Source organism: Sciurus vulgaris (assembly GCF_902686455.1).
Source record: "Sciurus vulgaris genome assembly, chromosome: 15".
NCBI classification, from domain to species: Eukaryota; Metazoa; Chordata; class Mammalia; order Rodentia; family Sciuridae; genus Sciurus; species Sciurus vulgaris.
In genome coordinates, this window is record NC_136476.1 from 19,483,416 (window position 1) to 19,489,415 (window position 6,000).

Below are 6,000 nucleotides of genomic sequence, written 5' to 3' on the forward strand. Positions count from 1 at the left end.
TATTAGCATATTGAAAACTCTGTAAAGCTCTCCAGGAAAGAAACCTATTCAGTTTTAGCCAAGCATTTCCAGGTTTTATTTGACCATGGGTCCTGTTCCAAAACACCTAAAAACAGATCAAGGACATTAATATTCCTTGAAACACTTCAGATCTCTGAGGTTCCTACATCATTCTGTGATTCCTTTTATTAAATTTTTGAGGCATTAAAAGATTAACTTTTATTAGGATTCTGTTTAGGATCTTGTCAGAATATGCAAAAAGGAACAGGTAAAATTTCCTAATTTAAGAAAAAATACCCTTGAATAATTTTGAGACATAAACTAATATATAAAGATATAGATATACAGAACAGAATATAAAATCACATATATATGTAACATGTAATTATGCATATGCATGTAAATTTTATATTATATATTCTGTTCTTCTTTATTTCCTGCCTCTGATTTGCTGGCTGGCAGGAAAGCCCATGTCAATTTGGCCCATGGTAGAAGTATATGACTCCTATTGAGTCACAGTCCACTTTTGTGCACAGAGGGAATGCTAAAAACATGCTGTTGACTCATTGACTCAAAGAGCAGAGAAATGCCAAAAGTACAAGACAAGAGGCAGAAAAGCAGGTGGAAAAATGTCACGGGGCAGTCCTCCAAGGAAGCTCTAGGTCCCTTTTTAATCTGCCCAAACACCTGCTGGTGATGGAAAAGTCAACTATATATTTCAAACAGCTCCTAAAATACCTTCTACTAAGCCTTCTGTTTCCCAATAAGTGAAACAGCATGTGGCAATTCCAATAGAACCGGCTGCTTCTCCAATTCCTTCACTACAAGGCCGAGAAATGCATGCTCAAGCAATATAAGGTGCAAATGTGTGTCTGGTAAATGCTTGTGAACTCGTATCAGGGACTTTGTATCTCAGGCTTCAACTGTTTCCCACCTTCATCAATGACTACTTGTACAGCCTTGAACAAGCTGGCTACCCTCTCTAATGTTCAGTTTCTGCATCTGTGAAATGTACATCATAAGGTTGAGAATAATATTTAAAGAGACAGTATGTGAGAGTTGCTTGCCCAATGCCAGTCACAAAATAAGGGCTTTAATAAGTGATGCAATTATTATGATTACTATTATAGTTGCTAAAATAATTACTTCTGTTAACTAGAACCATTCCTAAAATATTATTAAAATAGTAATTATTGATATACATATCATCATTACTAATAACAATGATTCTTTTTCTCCATATCAGAAAGTATTGACTTTGAGGGAAGGCATGTAAAATGTCTGTTTGACCTTTTTGACATAATACTGAGCATGACATCATGTGACAATTAAGGAATTGGTGCTATTAAAGATTTTTAAAAATCATATTTACTGAAGTCAATGGTAAAGAGCAGTAGATTATTTAAATGGGTTAGAAATAGTCTCATTAAGGTTCTTCATTTTAAATAAGACAAAAAATTTTATTTTCTAAAGGAATCTCCATACTTTTACAAATAGTTGGACTACTTCAAAAGACTTTGAAAGGAACATAAATTAGGTCTTTATGAAAAAGGAAATGTATTTTTCATGCTTAAATTGCATTTATTAGTCATTTGTAATCTCATCTTACATAGAATTTTTCTTCTGTGGTTTTGATATTTGATTTCTAGAAAGGGGCACCCAATATATAAATGTGTATGTGTGTATGTGTGTGGGGGGTGTGTGTGTGTGTGTATGCAATCTCTGTGATACAAATTTTAACATTCCTTTGTACTTTCCAAAAAACTATCAAATTCATCTTTGTCATGGAGTTGAACAGCAAATATATATATACCATACAAGCTAGTGTTCCTGCCTTATGAATGGATTTTTTTTTCTTTTTTTTAGTAGTGAAGTCTGAATGAATTTGCATGACTGAAAGTGAAATAATACGTTAGAATCTGCCGGTTTGGAGAGCTGTGAATAGATGCCATCCTCACTTCCTGTAGCCCAACCCAGGCTCAAGTTTTAATCGTCCATTTGTCAGGAATCACTGTCCTCAGAGGTTCCCTGTGCCCTGCTGGACCCACTTTCTCTATCAGATTTGAACTTTCTTTAATTCATTCTCTCAGAGCACAGCTAAGTTAGGCCACACCAATTGAAAAATTAACTTGAGCTAATAGAACCATGTACCCAACACATTGAATTTCAACCTAAAGTTTTCCAAACACACTCTTTTAACCCAGGATTTGTCCCAGTTATTGGGGAATCATAGGCTAAAATATGACTATCGACTTCAAAGGCAAGCTCTTGAGCATCTTTATTGTTTTCTAATTTAATTTTACACTGTTACTGATTCCTCTGAAGCCAGAAAATACAAGTTATTTTCCAGCAAGGTGGTCATTTTTCATTTATCATGGGATTGATTTTTCCAACTTTATGTAGGAGCTGAAATCAACCAGATGTTCCCAGAAGCAGCAAAATCCCTGTGAATCTCAGATGCTCCCAACAAATGTGACTGACTTACTCCTCAGTGAGAACAGCTCAGAGCTCAGCAATAATGTTTTTTCCTTAGTGTTACCAGGTATCCAACGTAAGATGCTATTCCCTTCCACAATTTGGTATCCCTTTTGTATCTGGCAGATATTAATCATTGCAATTTGGGAATAAGGAAATGGAATGTCTAACAATTACTGGTAATTATTGAATCCATATATTATTCTTTAATTTTCATAATACTTTACATGTTTTTGAAAAATATTAAGTGACCATAATAATAAACAAGATATCATTTTTCTGCAACAGGATGATATAAAAAATTTTAGTGGTTTTCTGCTGAAAATATTTAGTAACAAATGCATAACTTATAGAAGCATACCTGTTAAGTCAGAAGTGAGATACCATGTGTGTTCAACATTGGACTAGAAGTTCCAGCCAGTTAGCTCAATATGATAAAAAGTAAAAATTTTAAATATGGTGGTAAAATACATAACTTATCATTATGAACCAGCATATTATGACAAGATTATAAAATTTAAAAACGTGTTTTAAAAAAGTATCTCTACCTGGTCCATTTGTAAGATAAAAAGAAATGAACATTAGCACAAAAAAAATGCTAAATAAAACATTTCAACATTGGAAGATACTACAAATATTTAATATTTAAAGTAATCATTCTTTGAATTAAATTCTTAAACCCACAAAGCATAAACTGTCCTCACCAATAGTATTCAAATAATATAATGTTCGTATCTCCTGGCAAAGTAAACAGTGCTACCCAGAAGCAAATGTCAAAAGTGCCAATTTAAGGACACGTTTTGTTTCCAAATTTGATAGTTCTTAAAGCACTAATTACAGAGTTTGTAAAAAGCACACCATGTCTATAAACATATTGTTTACTTTATTTTCACAAATGACTTGCTGTTAGCTGCTGGCAGTGCCGTGCACACACACACACCCAGGGCAACAGACCCAAGGAAATCTGACTAAAGTTTCTCTTCTGCTCCTGTCCTGATTCCCAGCAATGTTGACCTTGACCTTCATGTCAGCATTTCCTGATCTTACTTTAGACATGGAGTCAGTGGATTTCATCAAACTGGAAAGGTCTCTGTATTGGCTAGTAAGCTATAAGTCTCACAAAATAAGTGATCATAATAAACAAGAAATCATTTTTTCTGATTTCTTAACTGATTTTTTTTCAAAAATCAGAATTGGAAAAATCCATGTAAATTGAAATGCCAGTAAGGAATTCCCTAATGGAAACAATTTTTCTTTTGTTTCTTTTCAGAAGAATCCATACATAAAATGTTTTCCTTCTGATCTCCAAATTTTCTCCATTCCCATATAACCGTCATCTTTTTAAGTGCCCAGAACAAATACCCCCTCCTCTAGGACTGGCCCCAATACAGTGGGTAGACTCTTAGTGATTGTGTCCTTACTACATAATCCTGTGTCCTTGACAGGGAGAATGGCCCAGGAAAGAATACTTGACTCTGGAGTGTGCACGTGGGACCTTGACATGCAAAGGCCAGGCACTGTGGCTTGGTCACACTGACAATGAGGACGGGAGAGACTGAATCTGTAGCTACCTGTTGCTCATATCCCTGGAGCAACCCTGAAACTCCTCTTTCCCAGTCGTGAGATACTTGATACACTGTAGCATTCTTCATTAAATCCCTCCAGGTTTCAAGCTAGCCAGAATTACACTTGTTTTCCATCAAAAGAACCTTAATAAATACATTATTCCCTGGCCCTCTTTCTTTAATGATACCATCTATGTAAAATTCAGAAACACAGAGGAATAGTCTACTTTCTCATACACACATATGTAGTATGGGCATAAATCATAAGCAATATATCAAGTTCATGGTTGCCATAGTCGGTTTAACACAATGAACATGTGTATTAAGATCATGGTTTCATGGGGAGGCAGAGGGAACATGGCCCAGCAAGAGGCACAAGGGGGACTCAACAGTTACAGTAGTGTTTAATTTCTAGGTGACCATGTGACCCAATTTGCCTAGGGACACATAATGGGGGGTGGGAGGGGGGGCAAGAATGGAGGAAGGAAGGACTATATAGAGGGAAAAGAGAGGTGGGAGGGGTGGGGGGGAAGGAAAAAAATAACAGAATGAATCAAACATCATTACTCTAAGTAAATGTATGAATATGCAAATGATATGCTGTTACTCCATGTACAAACAGAAACAACATGTATCCCATTTGTTTACAATAAAAATAAATTTTAAAAAAATTTAACCAAGAATTGAACCTAGGGGCACTTAATCACTGAGCCACATCCCTAGCCCTTTTTATTTTTTATTGAGATAGGGTCTTGCTAAGTTAGCTAGGGTCTCACTAAGTTGCTGAGGCTGACTTTGAACTTATGATCCTCCTGCTTCAGCCTCCAGAGTCCCTGGGATTACAGGCATGCACCACTATGCCTGGCTCTTGTTTGAAAATTTTTATAACAAAAAATATGTTTAAAGTTAGTGCACATACAGAATATGGCTGCTAAAAGCTTCTTTCTTCATTGTTCTGTGAGTCCCTTTAGAGCACCTTCCTTACATAGTGCCACTGAGGATTAAAGGACATGATCTATGAAATGCTGGACAGTGACCTGCCTTGAATGACAGACACAGCCACCCTTAAGGTGGAATTTCTTGACATTTACCTAATGTGAGTTGTTTATTGATTTTTTTTTATTTTGATATTTTATAGTTTGTATATTCATATAGTTCAAAATTCAAAAGAGTATATAAAATGGAAAGTTTCCTATCTCACCCTCCATTTATCTCCCTGGAGGCAACTAAATGCTTCCAGATTTTCATTTTTATTTTTTGGCAGTGCTGGGGTTTGAACCCAGAGCCTTGCACATGCTAGACAAGTGCTCTACTACCACTGAGCTATATCCCCAGCCCCGAATTTTTAATATTCTTACAGAATATGCTACACAAGTAAGAAAAAGGAGTTATGTGTGTATGCACATGTGCACATTACCCCCATTTGAAGCTCACAAAGACCCTTTGAAGAGGCTATATTATGACTTCCAGTTATATGATGAAACTGAGGCTTGAAAAGGTTAAATGATTTGCCCAAGGTCACACAGTTAGTAAATAGTGAGATTGGGATTCAAATCTCTTAATACTACATGTATTGTCCCAAAGTTTGAAAAAGAGGAATTAACCTGCTAAAATATAGATATAATTTAAGCATAAAAGAAGCAGACATCTGCAAGTCCAGGTTCATCTGGAAATCCCATTTTTCCAAAAATGCACCTGCTAGTCATATAATTTTTCACCACTTTAAATTTTTACTTTGGAACTTAGAATGGTCTACTCTTTTTTCCTGAGTTCCCTAATTAAAATAGAAAGAGAAATCTTGAAAAGCTAAATGTATACTAATTCCAGAAAACTTGTTGGCAAGGCACTAAAGGACAGGGTCAGATAAGGTCAATGGAGGCATCCTTAAGGAGTGGAGAGAAAAAATGAAAGTCTTGTGACAAGTTAGGATGTAACAAAGAAATCCATCTCATGATTCTTC